The sequence below is a fragment of the Bos grunniens genome, chromosome X (genome assembly GCF_055505025.1).
Source record: "Bos grunniens cultivar Pamir isolate PY7600 chromosome X, Bosgru_T2T1.0, whole genome shotgun sequence".
Taxonomy (NCBI): Eukaryota; Metazoa; Chordata; class Mammalia; order Artiodactyla; family Bovidae; genus Bos; species Bos grunniens.
Window position 1 is genome coordinate 119,783,728 of NC_141194.1, and position 24,188 is coordinate 119,807,915.

A 24,188-nucleotide genomic window follows, 5' to 3' on the forward strand; every position below is an offset into this window, starting at 1 on the left:
AAATTACATAAAGGGGTAAAAAGGAACAAAAGGTAATTATAAAAAGATTAACATAGGCACCCAAGTAAGCACTTAGTCATATGTGAAAAAATAACAAAACACAGAGAGAAAACTATATGGCTTCATTGTGAGTCCAACAATTACTTTAGGCCAAATAAGTAGAGATGGCCCTCAGCAACCAGCCCTCTTTTCTTCCAGGCATCTCAGTGCAATGGCTCTTGATTTGACCTGCCAGTTTGGTCGCCTAATGGGAACTTCCAGTCCTATTCAGGAGCCAACATTAAGGGATTCCTAAGGAGCATCAAAAAGCACCTGCAATTACTGCAATGCATTGAATATATAAAAATCATACTTAACTCCCCCATCAAAGTATTGATCACCATTGGTAGTTACTAGGGTAATGACCCCATATTTCGAAAATTGTTAAGTAAAGGGAAATACTCAGGCATTTACCTCAACTTTCCCGTGCAGGCTATATTTCAACATAGTCAAGTAGCTAAGTGGAAGCACTTTAAATTTCCAACTACTACATGCAGAAGAAATGAAATAAGTAGAAAAAAAAAACCACCATTTTGTAACTCTCAACAAAACAATGTGTCTAGGCAACAATCTTCCATGATTGTAAAAACCATTTAGTGAATGACTGATGAGGAATTTCTTTTCAAACAACAAAAATAACTTCCCAGGCCCAGCTTCCCCAATATCTTTTGAAATGTTAGTATAATTTGTGATAGCAAGTCTGGTAAAGGATACCAGGAAAAGGGAGAATTGTGATTTTTATCTTAAGTTCTAAAGTGAGTGTTACCATTTGCAAATAATGTATAAATATTTTCATTGGAGAGTTCAGAGAAGAATGTTTATACAAAGGAATGACTTTAGTTTAGGCCTGATCTAAATTATTAGGGCTTCCTTGGTGGCTCAGACAGTAAAGAATCTGCCTGCAATGCAGGAAACACAGGAAACCCTGGTTCAATCCCTGGTTCGGGAAGATCCCCTAGAGAAGGAAATGGCAACCCACTCCAGCATTCTTGACTGGGAAATTCCATGGATAGAGGAGCCTGGAGGGCTACAGTCCATGGGGTTGCAAAAAGTTGGACAAGGTTGAGCAACTAACACAGACACACACAAATGATTTCCTGATGAAAATGCAATCCAATTGAGATAAAATATTGGAAAAGAAATAAACTGTTTAGGGAGACTCTTCAAAGATACTAAATTAGGACTCTGGATTCTTTCAGAGGCCACCATCACCCTGATACCAAAACCAGACAGAGATATCACACAAAAAAGAAAATTACAGGCCAACATTAGAGATGGACATAGATGGAGTATAACTGAGTCACAATGTTGTGTTAGTTTCAGGTGTACAGTAAAGTGAATCAGTTTTACATATACATATATCCAGTCCTTGTTAGATTCTTTTCCCATATAGGCCATTACAGAGTATTGAGTATAATTCCCTGTGCTATACAGTAGGTAGGACTCTGGATTCTTAAGGCAGGTCATCAACAGCACTGTGTATGTGAGACTTTGGGTCCCCATTTGGGAAAAGAACAGCACTGCTGAACCACAGCAGACACTAACCAGATGCAACAACAGAGCCATGTTCACCACTCTTGACAGCAAGGTGAGATCCTCAGGACCCATTTCAGTGGGAAAACAAGAAACAGTCTCTGGCAGAATGACTGGCAGAATTGGAACCACATTCACCAAGACTGGTAGCCTGAGCTGTTGACGTTTCCATGCCTGAAACTGCTATGAAAAATCACCAATTTCTTTTAAATCAGGATATAAAAGAAAAGAAGATAGTGTTTGCAATGTAATGCCCAAGGAACCTGAGAATATAATGCATTTAATTAATTTTCTTTGCATAAAAAGAAAGCCCATGGATTTTTCCAGCCTTTTTTGCATCTATCAGCACACAGTCTTTAGCAGAGATTGTACTGGTGTCAGTACAGCATAAATACAATCACAGAAGGTCACCTAAGAAACTTGACTTTTCTGCCAAGAATGTGAACTGAAGTGTGATTTCCATCTGAATTCAGAAGCTTGGATTATAAGGAGAAAAAAAGGCCCAGAATTTGAGCTTATCTTTAACCCAATAGGAAGCATTAATGACTTAAAACTAGGTAGAAAGCCAGAGAGTACAAATGAGCAAAATAGGATGAGCCTTGGTGATGAACCTGAGATAGCTCTCTTCAGATAGCTCTCTTCTGCCCTTCTCCAGATGAAACATGGAAATTTCATGGCCTACTCCTCATACAATTGAAATTTCAAAACTCTTCACCTTTCTAACTATCCTCCTTTGCAGATTGCCTTTCGGAGAGTAGTGCTACAAACTCGTTAAAATAGTCTTGATTTTAGCTGAAGGACACAAAGAAGACTAATGTTACTTCTTTTATTTCCCCCTCAGAAAAGTTTTTTATATCAGCATACTCAGAATACACTTTTTGTGAAAATAATATTTAATTAATATACATTATAAAATCATTAATTTTATCATTTCCAACTATCTAAATACCAAAAGAATCTCACATTCTGACAGAAAGAGGAATCATTTTCTATATTACACCAAAATTAAAATTTATCTCGACTCCAACATCAAGAAATGAGATTTTTAAAAAATCAACATTATGAAGTCTACCTAGAAGAGATCAACAATGACTTCATAGACTTACTGCAAATATATATAATATTTTTTATTTTAGTTTTTTGAAACACATGACCTGTCCTATTTTAATGATTCATATATTCAACAGAGGGTTCTAATGTAGAGGTCAGAGAAGAGGATTTGGAGGCTAAAGACCAGTGTTCAATCTAGAAATTTCTAGATTACTGCATTTCTATCCCTTGTGCCAGCTAACACATTATAAATGTCTGAACGAACACAGAAATTACATTAACAATTATTTCTTCATCTATAAATTGGAGATAATACCACCTACTACACAGAATATTTGTAAAGAACAAGTAAAAGAACTAATGGAAGCCATAGCGCTTTGTTAAATTTAAGACTCTGAGTTAAAATTATTTTTTAAAACATTTGTGATAGTAGGGTTTGCTGTTTAATAAAAATATCAAATAAATAAACTCTAATCTTGGCTTTGATGTAATAGTGTTGTGAAGACTAGCTAGGCAAGTCTACCATCTGTAGAGCATGCTAACTGGCTGGAAATTCTTGGGCAGGGGCTGATACCACAGTCCAGTGTTACTTCTGATGATCAGAACTGGACACTATATAGGCAATCAAGGCAGAAAGAGGAAAAAGCCAAGCATTGTACTAGATGCTGTGGTACAACAGTGAATAAGACAGATGAGGTCTATGCTTTAAAAGAGCTTACAAGTTTCAGACAGAAAACACACCAATATGAGGAATCAAACACATAATAAGACTGTAAGATAATGATGAGTGCTACAAGAAATTAAAACAGAGTTATATGATAGAGTACCTTAGGTCCTCAGGAAAGACCACTCTGAGAGACTGACACTTGAAGCATGAGCTGACTGATCAGGAGGAAACCGAGAAACTAAAGGTAGAAGTGCTTCCTGAGCTGACAGGAAAACTAACGTAAATGTCCTAAGACTGAATAAGCCTGACATGTACAGAGACAAAAACATGGAAATGGGTAGGAAGTGAGGCCATAAAGATTGACAAATGTCAGATCACACAGGATCCTATTGGTAATGGTAATAAATGTGGATAGCTAATTGCAATGGGAAGCTATTGCAGGGACTTAAGCAGGGAAATTACATGATATAATTTATATTTTAAAATTTTAATTTTGGCTACTGTTTTGAGAACAGACTGTATGTTGGCAAGTTGTAAAAGCAGAGAGATTTGTGAAGAGTGTCTTATAGAAGAGGAGTCCAGGCAAAATATGATGATGGCTTGATTCAGGTAGAAGCAGAGGAGATGGTGAAAAGGGATAAAATTCAGGATGTATTTTGGAGGTGAAGTCAAGAGGGTATATTATTGCTGCTATAACAGAGAAAGAAAATCCAGGTAAGAGAAAAAGTCATTTAGGATGAGTTATTAGTTATTAGATTAGTTATTGACCTAAGTAACTGGATGGATATATGGTGGTGCCAGGCAATTGATGGAGAGATAGAAAGAGGAAGAGATTCTGGAGTGAGGCTAAGCCTGTTTATGGGAGGTGGTAGCCCAATTAGGAAGAGTGACAGGAAGGAAAAATGTAAAATGTTATGAACCCCAAAGGGCACCCTTTCTTAGAAATAAGAGAAGCACTTTGAAAGACAAGATGGGTAAGTTTATAGATCCGCTGAAAGATTATGAAAAGAATTTCTTCATCAGTCACACAAGAGGACTAGACTATTTCAACAGTTTCCAAACTACCTGTGCATCAAAATCACCAGGAAACATATTTTCAAATGGAAATATGCAGTATCTCCCTAATACAGAATTAGTAGATCTTGGGGCTTGATACCTAAGAACTGGGATTTTTAAAGTTCCTTAAGGGATTAAGATGTTTAGAAATCACTGGACTGGAAGATTCTCAACATACTATCACCTGAAATGTGCTGTTTAATAAATCACCAATATAGCATGAATTAATTTATCTCAAGCCTAATTATTTATTAAGGGATTCCAGAGGGATTAGAAGATGAAGGGATAGAATTAAATGGCCCTCTAACCTATACTTGTCTCTACACCTCTGTCAACATCTGATCAAACACTTCTTGATGTGCTACTGTGCAGATATTTTGTAGATGATGTTAACCTTTACCATCAGTTCATTTTAAGTAAAGGAGATTATCCTCAATCATGTAGGTGGGCCTCATCCAATCAGCCGAGAGACCTTAAGAGCACAACTGAGATTTTTCTGAAGAAGGAAATCTGCCTATGGATTGCAGTATCAGCTCCTGCCCAAGATTTTCTAGCCTGTCAGCATGCCCAAACTTGGCTTCCAAAACTGTATAAGCCAATTCCTTGATAAATAGAAGGATAGGTAGATAGAGATAGATAGATAAAGATATCATAGGAGACATATATGTATGTGTGATATCTCATATATATATATATATATATATATATATATATACACACAGATATAACATATAAGATACTTGTGTGTATATGATATATGTGCTATATATATCTCCTACTGGTTCTGCTTCTCTAGTAGAATCTTGACTTAAACACTGATTAAAGCTTCAGTGCCATAGACAGATTGACTGTCCAGAACTAAAACAAAAGAGAGCAAACATCAGGGTCCAAAGACAAACCAATATGGAGGGACTGAGTCAGAGATGAAATCCAGAGAACTCAGAAGAGAGACAGAGTGGGGCCAATGCCCCACAAGATCATTTGCAATCACAGAATGATGGGAGAAAGACAAGAATGGGGTCTTACAGGAATAAAGTAAAAACCTGCCATAATCAACTGCTTAGGGATATTAGGTAACTACTAGATGGGCTTTGCAATTATCCAATTTGTCTCCATAAAGGAAACTCTGGGAGGCAGCCACTTGGGTTTGGGTCTCTGAATAGTATCCCAAAGGTTAGAGGTATACTGAGCTGTTGATTTACTACAGATGTAAATCTGTGGTGTCAGACACTACCGTAAACTTTACACTGATGATTTTATTTAACCATCACAATAACTCTGTGAAAGAGGTGTTATTTTTACCCCCATTTTTCAGATAAGGAAACAGCTTCAGAGATCAAGTAGTTTGCTCTACATCAACAACTAGTAAAAGAACAGGACTGGGGTCCAGGCATTTTGATAACCAAATCCCTCCTGTTTATATTCTACTGTCTCCTCTATTTTATTTGTGTGATTAGTGTCATCCTGAATTGTCATAAATATCTTGTCTGCCTTTTGTTACTAAACTACAATCTCCCTAAGGGCAGAGATCTAGTCTGAATTCACCCCTATGCCTACACTCTCAGGACTACATTCCATTCTAAGCAGCCCTCTAGGCCAGCCCCTTCATTCTCTTAGTCACCCCATTGGCTGGCTTGATTCTGTGGAGTAATACCATTATGATGATTTGAGTGACTTCATATTACTGGCTTCTCTTCAGAGTTGTCAAGCCAGCAGAGGATCTTGGTTCAAAGGCCAGAGAAAAGACAGATAATTAGACTTAACTCTCCCTTTTCTTCATATAACGAAAGAGTTAAAATATTTAGATAATGAACAAAGTTGCAATGTTCTTTCTTCTTTTCATTTTTGTATTTTTAATGGAAAGTCCACTTCATTTGAACATGATTTATTCAGGTGAGTAAAAGTTAACTGAACAACTGGTAGGCTTAAAAAGTTACATTAGCCACAGGGGATGTAAAATCGTATACAAGGGTAATTATTTTTCACTGTTAGAGGTTTTCAAGACAGTTAACCATCTCAAATATTTTGCAGCACCCATAAAATTGGATCAGTCATTGGCCAAACCAAATGAAAACAATAGCGGTCATCAACAGAGCGGATTTCCATCAAAGTACTCAGGTAACTCAATACAATATTCACATTCGGTGAGATAACAGTTATTTCAAAAGAAAATATGGACTAGGCTTCTTTCACATACTATATGATTCTGTCTTTGCCTGTGTATTGGCTATCAGCACTGTCTATAAAATACAATAAATTAGATAATCATTTGCTGATAAATTAAGTACTATAATCTTCTATGTCTTTAAGATGAATATTCTCTTTAAGGATTGTTGCTTTATTTTCTTTGACTATTTTTGCTTGGCACACACAAAATCCTCCTTCTTAAGCAGATCATATGAACATGGCTGTATGACTTTAATTGTAATTTGAGGCACTTGTTTTGGTGATAAAGGGTATTAGTCCAGACACATAATTTACAAGGATACAGCTTTCTTTAAAGCTAGTTTCTTTAAAGCAAGTTTCTTTAAAGTCTCTGGTTTTACTTTGGGTTTTATTGTTCAAATGCTAGTGGGAATTCTGTTTATCTCAAATGAGGAGCCAACACCTGAAAAGCTATAGTAAGAAAATGAATATTTGTTGGAGACATATGTTGCATATAATGCAACATGTATGCAAAAATGATTCAATTTCTTACAAAGTGACGAATAGCTGTATAGCAGAATAATTTATAATATATTATATATAAATATATAATATCATTTATGTTAGTCTTAGTTCCTCCCTGGCACTGACTTTCTTATCTTCTGATGAAGAGGCTTCCTAACCTGTACTACAGCAAGGCAGATGAGAAACCAAATGGAATCTTCTTTTTTTTTCTTTAAAGTATAGCTGATTTAAAATATTGTGTTAGTTTCAAGTATACAGTATAGTCATTCAGTTTTTTTGCAGATTATATTCCATTATAGGCTATTATGAGATTAAAAATATGGAATACTTCACAACTTGCATATTATCCTTAGGCAGGATCCATGGTAATCTCTATATCAAAATGGAGTCTTATTAATGTTCCATGTTAATGACAGCACACATTCAATGTGAATAGTTTCTCATAATTTTGTAAATACAGTAAATTATTATGCTGGATATGGAGTACATTACATTAATTTTATTAACATTCAGCATTTTGGCTATGGAAAAAGCACATTTTCAGCTTCTTGTATAATTCCAAGTTATGTCCTTATCTCCCTAAACCTATCTCTACTCAGTCCCCTCCCTCTTAACTCCTTCCACAGCTGTGTAACTGCTAGCCCTGACTCCAGTCTTTCCACACAATTCTTGGAACTTGAGGGCCTGGGAAGGTGTGTGAGGGCCCACAGCCATTGTCAGGGACCTTTTGCTGCACAGCCTTTTTATTCAAATTAGAGAAAGGCACCCCCTCAGGACAGACGGATGTGGAAATGAAGTCTCTCTGGGGTAACAAATTGGTAAAGCTCCCTCTGGCTGGACATAGGAGAAATGCAAATCCTCTCTGGGTTTGCATAGCCTGTGGGCTCATGACACAGCAAATGGAATCCAAGGCTGATCTTCTGGCCTTCCTGCCGGCTCTCACCCACCAGGGTCCTCTGTGCAACACAGAGATTACATAGTCAGACACTGCAGTCCTGTGCACTTCTGCAAGTTTTTCCTTCAGTCTTGGCTTTCTCTCCTGGAACCTATTAGACCACTTGAGTTGACTCATTGGAAAAGACTCTGATGCTGGGAGGGATTGGGGGCAGGAGGAGAAGGGGACGACAGAGGATGAGATGGCTGGATGGCATCACTGACTCAATGGACGTGAGTCTGAGTGAGTTCCAGGAGTTGGTGATGGACAGGGAGGCCTGGCGTGCTGCGATTCATGGGGTCGCAAAGAGTCGGACACGACTGAGCGACTGAACTGAACTGACTGAATGAGCCAGAAGGCCACTGCTGTGTTCTGCAAAGCTCTCCCTTCTTTCCTTTCTGCATGTTTGCTAAATGCCAGCTATGAGCAGACCACTGCTCCTCAGCCATCCTCATCCATCACAAACACATGGACTGATTCATCCTCCAAAAGCTCATGTATGAATGTTTCATCACTTGTCTTCTCCAAGACCACAGAACTTGAGTCCTGGCCAGGACACTGGAAATCCTGGCTTATGGTCCTTCTTCTAACCCTCACTTGTTTCTTGTGAGCTTGGACAAAACTCCAGACCTCTTTTAAAATCTTTCGTGCCCCTAAGCTTCTGTGGTCTGGGGCTCTGGGGCTCAGTATAGGTTTAGTCATAGAGATGAAAGAGAATTGTTTACCTCTTAAGATTGAGAGGTAGTTTCCTGGAAAAATCCTCTCACCTTTTAATCATATGAAAAGATGCTTACTTCAGGCATAAGAAGAGATATATAAATAAAAGTACACTAAAATATCAGTTTTCAACTATCAACCAAAATGTTTGATAACATACTGTGTTGCCAAAGAAACAGGTGAACAGATAAGCTCACATATCAGTTGTAGGTGTACAAATGGGTTTAACTTTTATAGTAGTACGTTGTCAATATCTATCAAGAGAAAAGAATGCGCATGTAATTTTTGACCCAGAAACTCAATTTCCAGGACTTGTTTCCTAAAACATACACTATTCCATTTCCCTAGTCCATTTACTCTCCCATTCTCCTAGAATACAGTCTAATATATTTTCCTGCCCCCTCAAATCCCTAACATTTTCCACAGCCTCACACCCAGGTGATGATCTCGTTTCTTCTTTCACTAAGAAAATACCAAAGGTCAAAAGAGAAATTCCACCAGCTCCCAGCGCTACTTCCCCCTTCTACCTGCATCTGTAGTCATCTCTGCACTCCTGCCCGTTGCTACCACGTTAAGGCCAACCCCTCCACCTGTGCACAAGGTTCTACCCATCACCAACTCAAGGACACCCTCCTGTCCTTGAGGAGGACATTCCCATTTGCATACAAGCACATGTCATTTCTCTCATCATCTCCTTCCCCCAGTCCCCTCCCGCTGCTACTCTATTTACAGTGAATTTGCTGTCCCTTTACAGTAAAGCTCCTCAAAAGAGTGGCTCAAACTCACTGTCTCTAGTTCTTTTCCTCCCCTGTCTCTCAAATCCATTCCAACCAGGTTTGCATCCTCACCACTCCACCAAAAACTTCTCTTGCTGACGTCTCTGATTACCTCCACATTATCATTTTGTGGTCAATTCTCAGGCCTAATCTTACCTAAGCCACTTTTCTTTTGTTACTAACATTTTATCATGAAAATTTTCACATGTACAGAAAAATTGGAAGAATTGCATATTGAACACACCCATCATCTAGGTATTAAAATTAAACATTTTACTATACTTGCTTTTCACAGTCTGTGCTATTTTTACCAGGCCACTTTCCCTTTTTATTGGTGACATGAACCTTGAGGCATTTTTCAGCTCTGGTTGGCTAAGCCACCCTATCCTGCACCAGTGAAGGGACAGATAGTGAGGAAGGATAAAGGGACAGTAAATTCAGGTTGTCAGATTTAAGAAATGAATGAGTAATATGGTGATATCACTTGTTGTTCTTTTATTCAGTTTATACCAACAATAATTTCTTTTTCTTTTTAATTCCAGCCGTGATGAGAAATGAGACTGTTGTTCTACAGAGAAAAATCTGGAAAGATTCTGATGTAGCCTATGCTATACCTAAACGATACATCAAATGGGATATAAGGAATATGGGCTTATAAAACTCACAAATAGCCCTCTAATCAAATCCCTCTGAGATGGTACCACACAAATCAAAACAATAAATGCATCATTTAATTAGCAAAGTATGGCTACTCTTCTTTCAACCAAATAGATTGCAAGTGTCATACTGAGCCAGAAATTCAGATTCTTCACAATACAGGAGAGAGGTTCTTTGACTAAGCACAGGAGGCAGGTGAAATAAGGGAGCCAGGCACTCAGTAGGTATTTAATTTGTAATTGTTTTCACAGACTGTGCAATCTATTCTCAGGGTTTTTTTTATTTGCTTAAAATGACATTTCTGATTTATTTAGACATATCTGATTTTCTTTTCTATTCCTCTATGGGAAACCAATATGATTGACAAATATGTCGTTGATACATAAAGTTAAAACACAGTTATCATAACAATTTCTTTCTTTCCTTTTCATTTTAAGCAGTGATTCCACATGGATCAGCTCTTGCTAAAGTAATTTTAATTGTATATGTAGCCAGTCTCCTGTATTTCTCTGATAGGTAGAATGACTATTTTTTGTATAAATATATGTTTATACAAAACAGCATGCACTACCATTAGAAAATCTATTGCATATTTAACTAAGGTGTTATAGAGTGACAACTAATGATGATGGTGATCAATTCAGTTCAGTCGCTCAGTCGTGTCCAACTCTTTGCGACCCCAGGAATCGTAGCACGCCAGGCCTCCCTGTCCATCACCAACTCCCGGAGTTTACTCAGACTCACGTCCATCGAGTCAGTGATGCCATCCAGCCATCTCATCCTCCGTCGTCCCCTTCTCCTCCTGCCCCCAATCCCTCGCAGCATCAGAGTCTTTTCCAATGAGTCAACTCTTTGCATGAGGTGGCCAAAGTATTGGAGTTTCACCTTTAGCATCATTCCTTCCAAAGAAATCCCAGGGCTGATCTCCTTCAGAATGGACTGGTTAGATCTCCTTGCAGTCCAAGGGACTCCCAAGAGTCTTCTCCAACACCACAGTTCAAAAGCATCAATTCTTTGGCACTCAGCCTTCTTCACAGTCCAACTCTCACATCCATACATGACCACTGGAAAAACCATAGCCTTGACTAGATGGACCTTTGTTGGCAAAACAATGTCTCTGCTTTTGAATATGCTATCTAGGTTGGTCATAACTTTCCTTCCAAGGACTAAGCATCTTTTAATTTCATGGCTGCAGTCACCATCTTCAGTGATTTTGGAGCCCCAAAAAATAAAGTCTGACACTGTTTCCACTGTTTGCCCATCTATTTGCCATGAAGTGATGGGACCAAATGCCATGATCTTTGTTTTCTGAATGTTGAGCTTTAAGCCAACTTTTTCACTCTCCACTTTCACTTTCATCAAGAGGCTTTTTAGTTTCTCTTCACTTTCTGCCATAAGGGTGGTGTCAGCATATCTGAGGTTATTGATATTTCTCCCAGCAATCTTGATTCCAGCTTGTGCTTCTTCCAGCCCAGCGTTTCTCATGATGTACTCTGCATAGAAGTTAAATAAGCAGGGTGACCATATACAGCCTTGATATACTCCTTTTCCTATTTGGAACCAGTCTGTTGTTCCATGTCCAGTTCTAACTGTTGCTTCCTGACCTGCATACAGATTTCTCAAGAGGCAGGTCAGGTGGTCTGGTATTCCCATGTCTTTCAGAATTTTCCACAGTTTATTGTGATCCACACAGTCAAAGGCTTTGGCATAGTCAATAAAGCAGAAATAGATGATTTTCTGGAACTGTCTTGCTTTTTCCATGATCCAGTGGATGTTGTCAATTTGATCTCTGGTTCCTCTGCCTTTTCTAAAACCAGCTTGAACATCAGGATGTTCAGGGTTCACATATTGCTGAAGCCTGGATTGGAGAATTTTGAGCATTACTTTACTAGCATGTGAGATGAGTGCAACTGTGCGGTAGTTTGAGCATTTTTTTGGCATCGCCTTTCTTCGGGATTGGAATGAAAACAGACATTTTCCAGTCCTGTGGCCACTGCTGCATTTTCCAAATTTGCTGGCATATTGAGTGCAGCACATTCACAGCATCATCTTTCAGGATTTGAAATAGCTCAACTGGAATTTCATCACCTCCACTAGCTTTGTTCATAGTGATGCTTTCTAAGGCCCACTTGACTTCACATTCCAGGATGTCTGGCTCTAGGTCAGTGATCACACCACCGTGATTATCTGGGTCATGAAGATCTTTTTTGTACAGTTCTTCTGTGTATTCTTGCCACCTCTTCTTATGATGATGGTGATAAGGACCATTAATCATTATAATGAAATAAATGTTTCAGATCAGTGTTTTCCAAAATATGGGGACGTGCTCCTGAGTTGCTTCACCGTACCAATTATTTAAAAATAATTCAGAACATAATGCAACTTAGTAGAATAGAAATACCAGAGTGTGTCACATGTAATAAATGTTTTATGACACTTTTAAGCTACATAGACACACAACACATAGACACACATAGTGGGTTGTCATGTAAAACATGTTTCGTATCATAAGTCATCAAAAAAGTTTTGAAAGCCACTGTTCCAGATGCTGGTCACCTTCTCAATAACCTATCCAAAATGTGGTGCCATGAAATGAACATACTATTCCAGTTGAAGTCTTAACTGTGCAGATCAGAAAAGGATGACTACCCTCTTTTTTCTTCTAGATACTTAGTCTCATCAGCCTAGCCTGTGATAATAGTAGAGGTTTTGTTTTTTTAAATATAGATCACACTCTTTGCACATATCAAACTTACGGTCAGGCTTAAGCTCTTTCAAGTGGTATTATCAAACTGAAATTGGTATTAGACAAACTGAGTTGTGATGCATCATATTACTGGCAAGAAGAGGTAAAACTCAGAACAGAACCTACATATTCTGATCCTACTCCACTATTCAAATATATCACATCAAAAAGAATTTGAAGAACAAACTTATTTGTTCTACTAAAATTAAGTAGAAATAAAAGGACTATATTTCTATGTAAGTGTACTTGTTTTTTCATATAGCATTTTAGGACCAATTTGAAATAATCAAATATAGGCAAAATGAAGCAGAAAACAAAGATTTTTAAATTTGCTATTGAGAATAAGTAACTGAAATGCTTCTTTCTGGGTAATCGAGTTCAGTCACTTAGATATCTGAGTTATCTCAATCTGAACTGATTCAATATATTCAAAAGTGTACACAAATAACAAAACAACTCTAAGTTTTTAAAAAAGTAATTCTTTACAATCTAAATGGAAAGAACATCCCCTTGACCATTCAGAGAGCTGAAGTATTCTCCCACAGTTTCTATATGTGGTTTACCCAATTTCTTAAGGATCTTTAACAGTGTTCAATACTGCAGATGGTGACTGCAGCCATGAAATTAAAAGACACTTAGTCCTTGGAAGGAAAGTTATGACCAACCTAGATAGCATATTCAAAAGCAGAGACATTACTTTGCCAACAAAGGTTCGTCTAGTCAAGGCTATGGTTTTTCCTGTGGTCATGTATGGATGTAAGAGTTGGACTGTGAAGAAGGCTGAGCGCCAAAGAATTGATGCTTTTGAACTGTGGTGTTGGAGAAGACTCTTGGGAGTCCCTTGGACTGCAAGGAGATCCAACCAGTCCATTCTGAAGGAGATCAGCCCTGGGATTTCTTTGGAAGGAATGATGCTAAAGCTGAAACTCCAATACTTTGGCCACCTCATGCAAAGAGTTGACTCATTGGAAAAGACTCTGATGCTGCGAGGGATTGGGGGCAGGAGGAGAAGGGGACGACAGAGGATGAGATGGCTGGATGGCATCACTGACTCGATGGACGTGAGTCTGAGTGAACTCCGGGAGTTGGTGATGGACAGGGAGGCCTGGCATGCTACGATTCATGGGGTCACAAAGAGTCGGACACGATTGAGCGACTGAAATGAACTGAACTGAACTGAATACAGTCCAAATTCTTCCCATGAACCAGCATGGCCTCTCTCCTCCCTCTCCTGGCCCTTGGAACAAATAAAATAAGTCAAAAATTAGTTTTAGTACATAAACAGAACTAAGAAAGTCAATATGTAACATAGGACACCAGTCAAAAGACTGTTCTACACATCTATGTCTCTTTTGCTCTCTCGCATACAGGGTTATCGTTACCATCTTTCTAAATTCCATATACATGTGTTAGTATACTGTATTGGTGTTTTTCTTTCTGGCTTACTTCACTCTGTATAATAGGCTCCAGTCAAAAGAAGCCAACTTCATAGAGTCCTGGGTTGGCTTTCTAAAGGCACAGCTGAAGCACTAGTTTGGGGACAACACTCTGAAAGGATGCAGTGCCATCCTGAGAGATGTAGTGTATGTATTAAAGGCCCCAATATGGTGCTGTGTCCTCACCAGGAAGAACACGGAGGTCTGAGAACCGAGGAGTGGAAGCAGTCGTGGTCCCACTTAACAGTACCCCTGTTGACCATTCAGGGATTTTATGCTTTCTGTTCCCTCATCTCTGAGGTCCACCACATTTTAGGTCTTGTTCCGCAAAGGGGGCACAGTCTTTCCAGGGATACAATAAGGGTCCCATTAAACTTTAAGTCAGAGCTGATGGAGCTATAAGTCAGTACACTGAAGTCCGTGTGCCAAAGGACTAGCAGGCAAGAAAACAAGTCACGATGATGGTAAGAATAATTGACCCTAATCAGCAGAAAGACGGGAGAAGGCAATGGCAACCCACTCCAGTACTCTTGCCTGGAAAATCCCATGGACGGAGGGGCCTGGTAGGCTGCAGTCCATGGGGTCGCTAGGGTCAGAAACGACTGAGCGACTTCACTTTCACTTTTCACTTTCATGCATGGGAGAAGGAAATGGCAACCCACTCCAGTGTTCTTGCCTGGAGAATCCCAGGGATGGGGAGCCTGGTGGGCTGCCGTCTATGGGGTCACGCAGAGTCGGACACGACTGAAGCTACTTAGCAGCAGCAGCTGTCTTTCTTCAAATCAATTCCACCTAAGACTCAGAACCTACTTGACAAACCAGTATGTTTTATGCAACAAACCAGTATGTTTTCTTCATGCAAAAGTTCTCTTAAGCTATGTTAATGAGACTATGTATTTGGTAGGAAACCTGCCTTTCTTCAAGATTTATGTCAATCATTTTATGGCCTGGGATGACTCACCTTGTGCCAATGTTATGTCAAAATGCATGTTGTGGGTGAGGGGCCTGGTGTCATTCTCTGAGTTTTGAGACATTTCCTTTCTCTAATTCAGTTCAGTTCAGTCGCTCAGTTGTGTCCAACTCTTTGCGACCCCATGAACTGCAGCATGCCAGGCCTCCGTGTTCATCAACAACTCCCAGAGTTTACTCAAACTCACATCCGTCAACTCATCATGCCATTCAGAAATCTCATCCTCTGTCATCCCCTTCTCCTCCTGCCTTCATTTTTTCCCCAGCATCAGGGTCTTTTCAAATGAGTCAGCTCTTCACTTCAGGTGGCCAAAGTATTGGAGCTTCAACTTCAGCATCAGTCCTTCCAATGAATATTCAGGACTAATTTCCTTTAGGATGGACTGGTTGCATCTCCTTGCAGTCCAAGGGACTCTCAAAAGTCTTCTCCAACACCACAGTTCAAAAGCATCAATTCTTCGGCGCTCAGCTTTCTTTATAGTTCAACTCTCACATCCATACATGACTACTGGAAAAACCATAGCTTTGACTAGACGGGCCTTTGTTGGCAAAGTAGCGTCTCTGCTTTTTAACATGCTGTCTAGGTTGGTCATAGGTTTTCTTCCAAGGAGCAAGTGTCTTTTAATTTCATGTCTGCAGTCACCATCTTCAGTGATTTTGGAGCCCCCCTTAAAAAAAGTCTGTCACTGTTTCCATTGTGTCCCCATCTATTTGCCATGAAGTGATGGGACCAGATGCCATGATCTTAGTTTTCTGAATGTTGAGCTTTAAGCCAACTTTTTCACTCTCCTCTTTCACTTTCATCAAGAGGCTCTTTAGTCTTTTGCTTTCTGCCATAAGGGTGGTGTCCTCTGCATATCTGAGGTTATTGATATTTCTCCCAGCAATCTTGATTCCAGCTTGTACTTCATCCAGCCCAGTATTTCTCATGATGTACTCTGCATAGAAGTTAAATAAGCAGGGTGACAATATACAGCCTTGACATACTCCTTTTCCTATTTGGAACCAGTCTGTTGTTCCACGTCCAGTTCTAATTGTTGCTTCTTGACCTGCATACAGATTTCTCAGGAGGCAGGTAAGGTGGTCTGATATTTCCATCTCTTGAAGAATTTTCCACAGTTTGTTGTGATCCACACAGTCAAAGGCTTTGGTGTAGTCAATAAAGCAGAAGTAGATGTTTTTCTGAAATTCTCCTGATTTTCAATGATCCAATGGATGTTGGCAATTTGATCTCTGGTTCCTCTGTCTTCTCTAAATCCAGCTTGAACATTTGGAAGTTCACGGTTCACGTGCAATTGAAGCCTCCTAGTAGGTATATAACTTCCTGTTAAAGACTAGCAGGGAGTCACTCTTTCTGCCCCCTTCTGATGTCTATGTCAGAAGCTTTCTCTATCTCTTTCATACTTTAATAAAACTTTATTACACAAAAGTTCTGAGCCATCAAGCCTGTCCCAGGATTGAATTCTTCTCCTCTGGATGGCAAGAATCCCAGCATCTTTCATGGCTCAACAACAACCTTTCAGGAGGCTCATTTGAATTCCCTAATTATCACTGGTCCACATCTTCAGGCTTGTAGTTCTCCCTGAGGCTCCTGGTTATTTATCCTGATAGATATCCCAGTCTTGTTAATCAAACAAGTCCTTAATATTAAATAGAAAACTCATCATAAAATTGAAGTTGCATTAAATTTATTTCAGCAGAGGTTGGAAGCTATTTTCTTTCTTTCTTTAATAGGAGAAAAAGAAATTTAATTTCATACATACAGAATTCCCAGAAACACACAAAAGTCTCCTGGTGGCCAGGTATTTGAAACTTATACACCATGAGCTTCTACTGAGCGAAGGAGAAGGGGCTACAGGTCTGGGGTCTCAAAGGGAAGGAAGATAAAACCCAGGAAGATAAGAGCCAGTGTTTGGTAGATATATGTTTGTGAGGAAGTGCACAGAAATTTCTCTGATATAAAAAGTTACTTTGGTATAAGCTTTCTGCTGGTATAGGCCCTTCATCTAAGTTCTTTTAAAGGCAGGTAAGGATGAGGTGAAAACCTCTTCTTGAGTCTAGAGGACTTTGACTTTGCTCAGAATAATCCACATGCCATGTTTTGCTCCCTGTCACTCTAAAGCAATGTCTAGACTCTTGTCACTTTTGAACCCATGTCAACACAAAATGAGTCACTTCAAAATACTGCTCCCAAAAGGGTCATCTTCTAGCTCATTCATCTCAGGTGACCATAGAGGGTAATGGACAAGACAGATTCTCCCAACTTCAACACAGAGAAGAGCCAGGCATTTGACTTCCTAGCCTCTATCCTTCTGGAAGCTACTTTCTAATGACTAACTTCAGGGAGTAATTTGTTTAGGTTTTAGCATTGGGATAGGCCCACATCTTCTGAGTTATAATGTATTCACCTATCATATTTGGTGGCAAAAGGAAAAAATGATGGATCCTTCCATTTAGACTAACAACATTAACAAAAAAATTCTGCAATTTAGTGAGGTTTACATAAAAGTGTGTCTGTGAATATATATGTAATATACCAATGCATACATATATATGATATGTATTCACATATTCTAAATTAGAACATCAATCAGTCTGTACTAAATTAGAACATCAATAAGTTATATGCCATCTATTTCATCTCTGTTGTCTGTACTGTTGCCTTCATCTCCATTTGTGTGGTTTGAACCTCTACAGGTACAATTTGCAAGGCATCACAGGTTATACTATCATGTAATGCCATTATTTTATTTTACAGATGAGAAAACTGAAGCTATAGAAAAGAAGAACATATAGAAAAGCCATGATTCATTCCAGATCTCTTGATGCTCATTTAAGCATTCTTTCTATTGTCTAATGATTCTAGATGGATAAAAAAGCATTTTCCTGTCCTCATTTGAATTACCTATATATATTCAGAGATTATGAAACTAGTGATTCCTGAGACCTTAGAGATCATGTAGCCTACTGTTTCTCAACAGGAATCTATGAACTCGATATATTATAATGCTTGCTCCTTAGAGATTCTCATTCTATGAGACTGGGGTGGTGGAGATAAAAGTCTTTATTTTTTTAATTTCCAGAAGATTCTCCTGCACATAATGACTTGAAAACCTCTGATCTAATACAACTTAACTTGTACAGAGGTAATAACAGAGACCTAAAAAGGAGAAAGAATCTTGCTTTTGCAAACAATTTCTTACTTAGGGGCTCAAGTCACTCACACCTGACTTTTGCATTATTTACAACTGCAGCACTATGTATTATGTCTAGATATTAGAACTTTTTAGCATGGAAGAACTATGTTAGGGAAGGAAGAAAAGCAGCACAGTATCCTAGAGTAAATCCAACAGCAGATTGTAAATTTGGTCCCAAATGTTATTTGAACACAAGTGTTTTCTGCTTCTATTGCTGCTACTTATATAAGTTATACTGTTGGACATATTCAAAAAGGCAAAAAAAAAAAAAAAACCCTTCAATTAGAAGATGGTGTTGGTAAACATTGCCATCACTGAATTTAGAGAACTAGCCACAGATAAGGTCATTAAGTCAAAGTTGGATTTTGAATTATAATCAGATTCCCAAGGGCCCTGGGTCAGATTATTCAGGTCTTTGTGGATTGTTCTCAGCTACATGCCAGTTATTAGGAATGCAGGATGTACTTTAATATCCATAGGCAGTTTGGGGCTGTAACTTAAACTCATTTTAGAGGCTGATATACAGATTTCAATTGCCTATGTCAGTACCTCCAGATATATATCTGCATATTATTTTCCTTAATGATGTGCATTTGTATATGCCTGGCACAACCATAAAGCATTTCATAGTCAGATAAGGAATAGAACTGCTCATATAGTTTTGAAATAAAAGATAAATTTCACTAACTGCTATATGTGTTCAGAGATAGGAACTATCACTGTCAGTTTGTAGGAGATAAAGGGAAAGGTTGATGAAGGTTGATGATATATGAGGTAAGGCTTAGAGAATAAGTAGTGGACAGAAGGACAGAAGGATGGCAGGGGAGAGAGAGAGAGAATGAGAAAGAGAAATAGAGAAGGAATAGAGAGAATAAGAGCATCTGTTTCAGGCACAGGGAGCTGTATGGACAATGCCATGGGTGTACTCGAGTATAAAATATATTAGGTCAAAATAACTCAGAGAACTTTACTTTGCATACCTTCTCTGAAAGATGTTTCTACCCTTTTAGTTCCCTTGAGAAATTTTCTAATGAAAATTCCTGTCTTATATGTATTACTAAATCGTAATGGTTTTAAGAGATAATTGGTCAACAGAGAGGTGTAAAAAAACATTACCAATAGCCACATGGGCTATCAACAAAAGCTTAGAACTCTGACAATGATGTAGCGACATGAGGGCAGAACAGTAGTATTAAAGAAAATGGAGAAAAGAATTTGAAATCAGAGGGACAGAATTTGAGTCTCTTCTCTGCTAGTAATTAATAGTGTGATCTTTGCTTTTATTCAGTGTCTTCCGGATCTTAATTCATTTATAAAAAGAGAATGAAAATGCCTACCCTGTCTAGCTTTTCAGGTTGCTGTGAGGATAAAATCAGATAAGTGTAAAATTAGATGTTAATATGGAATATAATTATTACTAGCTAAAATAATGGTGATTTAAAAATTAATATTATTTTAAGATTTTTATACCTATGCCAAATGAGGGTTTTTTCATTCTTCTTAAAAGCATTAATCTTGTAATGTCAGAAATACATTTCTAAGATGAGTCACTGGTATAAGGATCACATTCTGATTCAAAAGTCCTTTCTGGATGGCTTAGAGACATTTAACTGTTAATATAAGTATGAAAGGCCAGGAACCTGAATCACTGATGGGGAAAAAGAATCAGTTTGGGGGCATCGATTAGACTTCAGTAGCTGATCTCATTTGCCAATGGGACCTGGGCACAATGACTCTCCTTGCATCCTTTTGTTTCAAGTGTATTCCTGTTATCATCTAACCCCTAAAGCTGAGTTTGGAAAGTTGACATTTGTTACTCAGGATCGCTGCAAACAAGCTCCCATTTCTAAAGCTTAAAGCAGGAAGCATTGTCGTGAGGCTATCATACTACTTTATCTGCCAGATATGCTACAAATATATTTTCTCCGTAATTTGATTTTGGTTTTGCTCCTGGCTTTTTTTTTTTTTTTTTTTTTTTAGAAAGAGAGATGATACTGTCTTTAATAAAATTAGACAAAGAACATTTTCAAATAACCAACCAAAGAAATGTCACCAGCCAACAAACATTTAGAAGCATGTTCAACTCTCACTAATAGTCAAAGGAATAACATGTAAATCACTGAGATAGTGTTTCAAATTATCGAACTGGAAATATTTAAAAGAAAAGTAAGTGGGCAAATTCATAACATCCTACAATGTAGAAATATTTAAATAAAGTATGGTAAAGTAATTAAAATGTGTTCTAAAACATAGATGGCAATGAAGAAATGATCACAATAAAATTCATGAGAATTGTCAGACATGTAATAGGTCATGTGGAAGGAGTTAATAACAGTCATTTCTGGAAGGTTGTGTTACAGTCTTTTATTTTTTATCTGAGTTTCAACTTTTCTCCAATGAATATTACTGCTATTATTAGTAAATAGTTTAAAATGTATATATGCACTCATGCACACTTAAGGATCATCTTCTAAAGTTGCTTCTTTAGTTATATTAATATGTAATATACCCAATATGACAGCCACATTCTTTTTTTTAAAAAAATTGTATCATATTGTGGTAAGAACACTTAACATAAGATCTACTCTCAACAAATTTTAAGTATACAATAAAGTTTTGTTGAGTATATGTACATTGTCATACAGCAGGTTTTTAAATCTTATTCACCTTACTTATTGAAACATTGACCATTATGTTATGAAACATGCCTATTATTATGTTGATTAATAACTGGCCATTCTCCCCTCTCCCATTCTCTAATAAGTACCATTGCAATATTTGATTTTTATGTATTTGGCTATTTTAGATACCTCGTATAAAGGAGGACTTCCCTGGTGGCTCAGACAGTAGAGAATCTGCCTGCAATCTGGGAGACCTGGGTTTGATCCCTGGATTGGGAAGATCCCCTGGAGGACGGGATGGCAATCCACTCCAGTATTCTTGCCTGGGGAATCCCCATGGACAGAGGAGCCAAGGGGTCACAAAGAGTGGAACATGACTGAACGACTAAGGACACATATAAATGAAATCATGCGATACTTGTCTTTCCATGTCTAGCTTGTTTCTCACCACATAATGTCCTCAAAGTCCATCCATGTTATAGCATACTGCAGAATTCCCCCCCCCTTTTAAGGTTGAATAATATTCCTTAGTATGTCCATATAGTTGCCCCTCCATATCTGTGGGTTCCTTGTCTGCAGATTCAATCATCCAATAAAGATTGGTTGAACCTGGGGAATGTGGAACCCATGGATATGGAGGACTAGTTGTACTACAACATATATAAAATGCATTTGAACGTCAGAAGATTTGGTACCTGCATGGCTTTTTGGAACCAATCCCCTATGGAAAGAGTACTACATTTTCTTTATCCATTCATCTATCAGTGGACATTTAGATTGTCTTATGCCTTAGCTTCCCTGGTGGTTCAGATGGTAAACAATCTGCCTGCAATATGGGACACCTGGGTTTGATCCCTGGTTCAGGAAGATACACTGGAGAGTGGAGTGACAACTCTGTACCACTTCTCTGTACTGTTTTGGTGAGCCCAGAACCAGAAAAAAGGAAATTAGTTGAACTGACAAAATATTCAAACATATCTCCTACTGTTTTGACTGCAAACTCTATTTTGCCTTCCTTAAATTAGCTCAGAGACTACCATGAACCTAGAACTGAAGATGGTACCCAACACACAGCTGTCTTTTTAGAACCTGAGAAAGTCAAATGATCAGCAATGAGGTAGGCCAAAGTAGAAATGAGAAATCACTTCAAGGATAAATTGTGGAGGGCTCTAAGTTCCATACCAATGAGTACAGATTAAATTTATAAGCAAGGTAGAGCTATTGAAAAACAAATCTCAGTTAAGTGGTATGTACAACTCAAACAGAGTCAATTGGCAATAGCTTAAAACATTAGTCAGTGAATACTAGCAAATATGTGGCTGTTGCCTGGAACATTCAAGGATGTTCATGTAGTATCCCAACAGTCTAATAGCAAAATATAGTATTTAAAGGGGGATAAATGTCAGAGAGTGTATAATTCAAAGAGAGAAACTAATTTCAAGTTGAGTAAAATCTGAATGTAGAAGTTAACTTGAGGGAAATCCTACTGGCCCAAAACAATGGCACCATTTGAGCAATAAAGACTGCAATGAGCTAAAACACATAAGATGGAGGAAAATACAAAAATTTATAACATTTCTTTGCAAACCACTAAAATTTGCTAAAGCAGCAATTCTTTGTACTGAAAAATGATGAATAATATGAGGAATAATCAAGCATTTATCCTTCCTTTCCAGAATATTTCAGGGTAAACAAATATTTCATGAAGAATAGTGCTTCTTTAAAAAAACAGTTACCAGTGATAAACTCAAGAGGAATATATAATAAGAAAATATTCATTCTGTAACCCCTAAAGGAATGATACATCCTGACAACAATAATCAGCTGATGCTATAATCATTAGGTGACCTGTTGAAACACAACAGAGGATGAGATGGTTGGATGGCATCACCAACTTGATGGACATGAGTTTGAACAAGTTTTGGGAGTTGGTGATGGACAGAGAGGCCTGGCGTTCTGCAGTCCATGGGGTTGCAAAAAGTTGGACACGACTGAGCAACTGAACTGAACTAATCAGCTAAAGATTTATATTTAAATATTTTCTGGTATAATAGCATAATACTAGGATCTATTTTAAACCTCTCTTTATTTAATAAAATAAAAAAGACTAGTGGGGAATCAAAGAATCAAGATTCTAACGTAGTGATGATTGTTGAAGATATGTGATGGGTGCATGGTGATCAATTATACTGTTCTCTTTACTCCTGTGTACATTAAATTTTTTTCATAATAAAGTATTTTTAAAATACTGAAAATGAGTACAGATTCAGAAATGGATTTAACTAGAGCAAAACAGAAGAGATGCTGCTGCTGCTGCTGCTAAGTCACTTCAGTCGTGTCCAACTCTGTGTGACCCTATAGACGGCAGCCCACCAGGCTCCCCCATCCCTGGGATTCTCCAGGCAAGAACACTGGAGTGGGTTGCCATTTCCTTCCTCAATGCATGAAAGTAAAAAGTGAAAGTGAAGTCGCTCAGTCGTGTCCGACCCTCAGCAACCCCATGGACCGCAGCTTTCCAGGCTCCTCCGTCCATGGGATTTTCCCAGCAGGAGTTCTGGAGTGGGGTGCCATTGCCTTCTCTGAGAAGAGATACTACGGGACAGCAAATCAGAGATGCCTCTTTTAAATGTTTCCATGTGATTCAGTATTTCCTCTGTCATAGCCCTTGTTACTCTATATAATACTCATCTACTTATATGCTAGTTTCTACATATTATGTGCTAGTTATTCTCCATTTGTCATTATAGATTGATCAATTTGTTATCCCTCTCCATCTTATTATGTGTTCCAGAAAACCTGGCTTGGTTGGGATTCCTTGCCCTCTGACTTCAGGTTGGTTCTAATTAAAGGAAGATACTGGCAAGCTATCTGATGGTGGAAGGAGAGAGGTCACTGTATTAATTCCTCTCCTTCTCTCCCTTCTGTGCTGCAGGTGCTCCAGACTCCATTCTTTTATTTGTAACAGCTCCTCTGTTCAAAACTCTCCAAGACAGGGCTTATACTCTGGATTCTGAAAAGCACTGTCTCCCTTTGTAACTTTATAATCTTGCTACCCAGGTATGCTTTCCCCTACTTTGTTGTTCTGGACCCTGCCCATATTTTTGTATCTTTGTTCAGCAT

General features: G+C 38.3%; 1 long non-coding RNA gene across 1 annotated transcript; it reads left to right on the plus strand.

The window, feature by feature from the left end:
• Positions 1-6,042: 6,042 nt before the first annotated feature.
• On the plus strand, positions 6,043-10,184 carry LOC147341247 (uncharacterized). The gene is made up of 3 exons (XR_015159418.1): positions 6,043-6,238; positions 6,377-6,463; positions 9,985-10,184. It is a non-coding gene; the product is annotated as an uncharacterized LOC147341247 (long non-coding RNA).
• Positions 10,185-24,188: the final 14,004 nt, after the last annotated feature.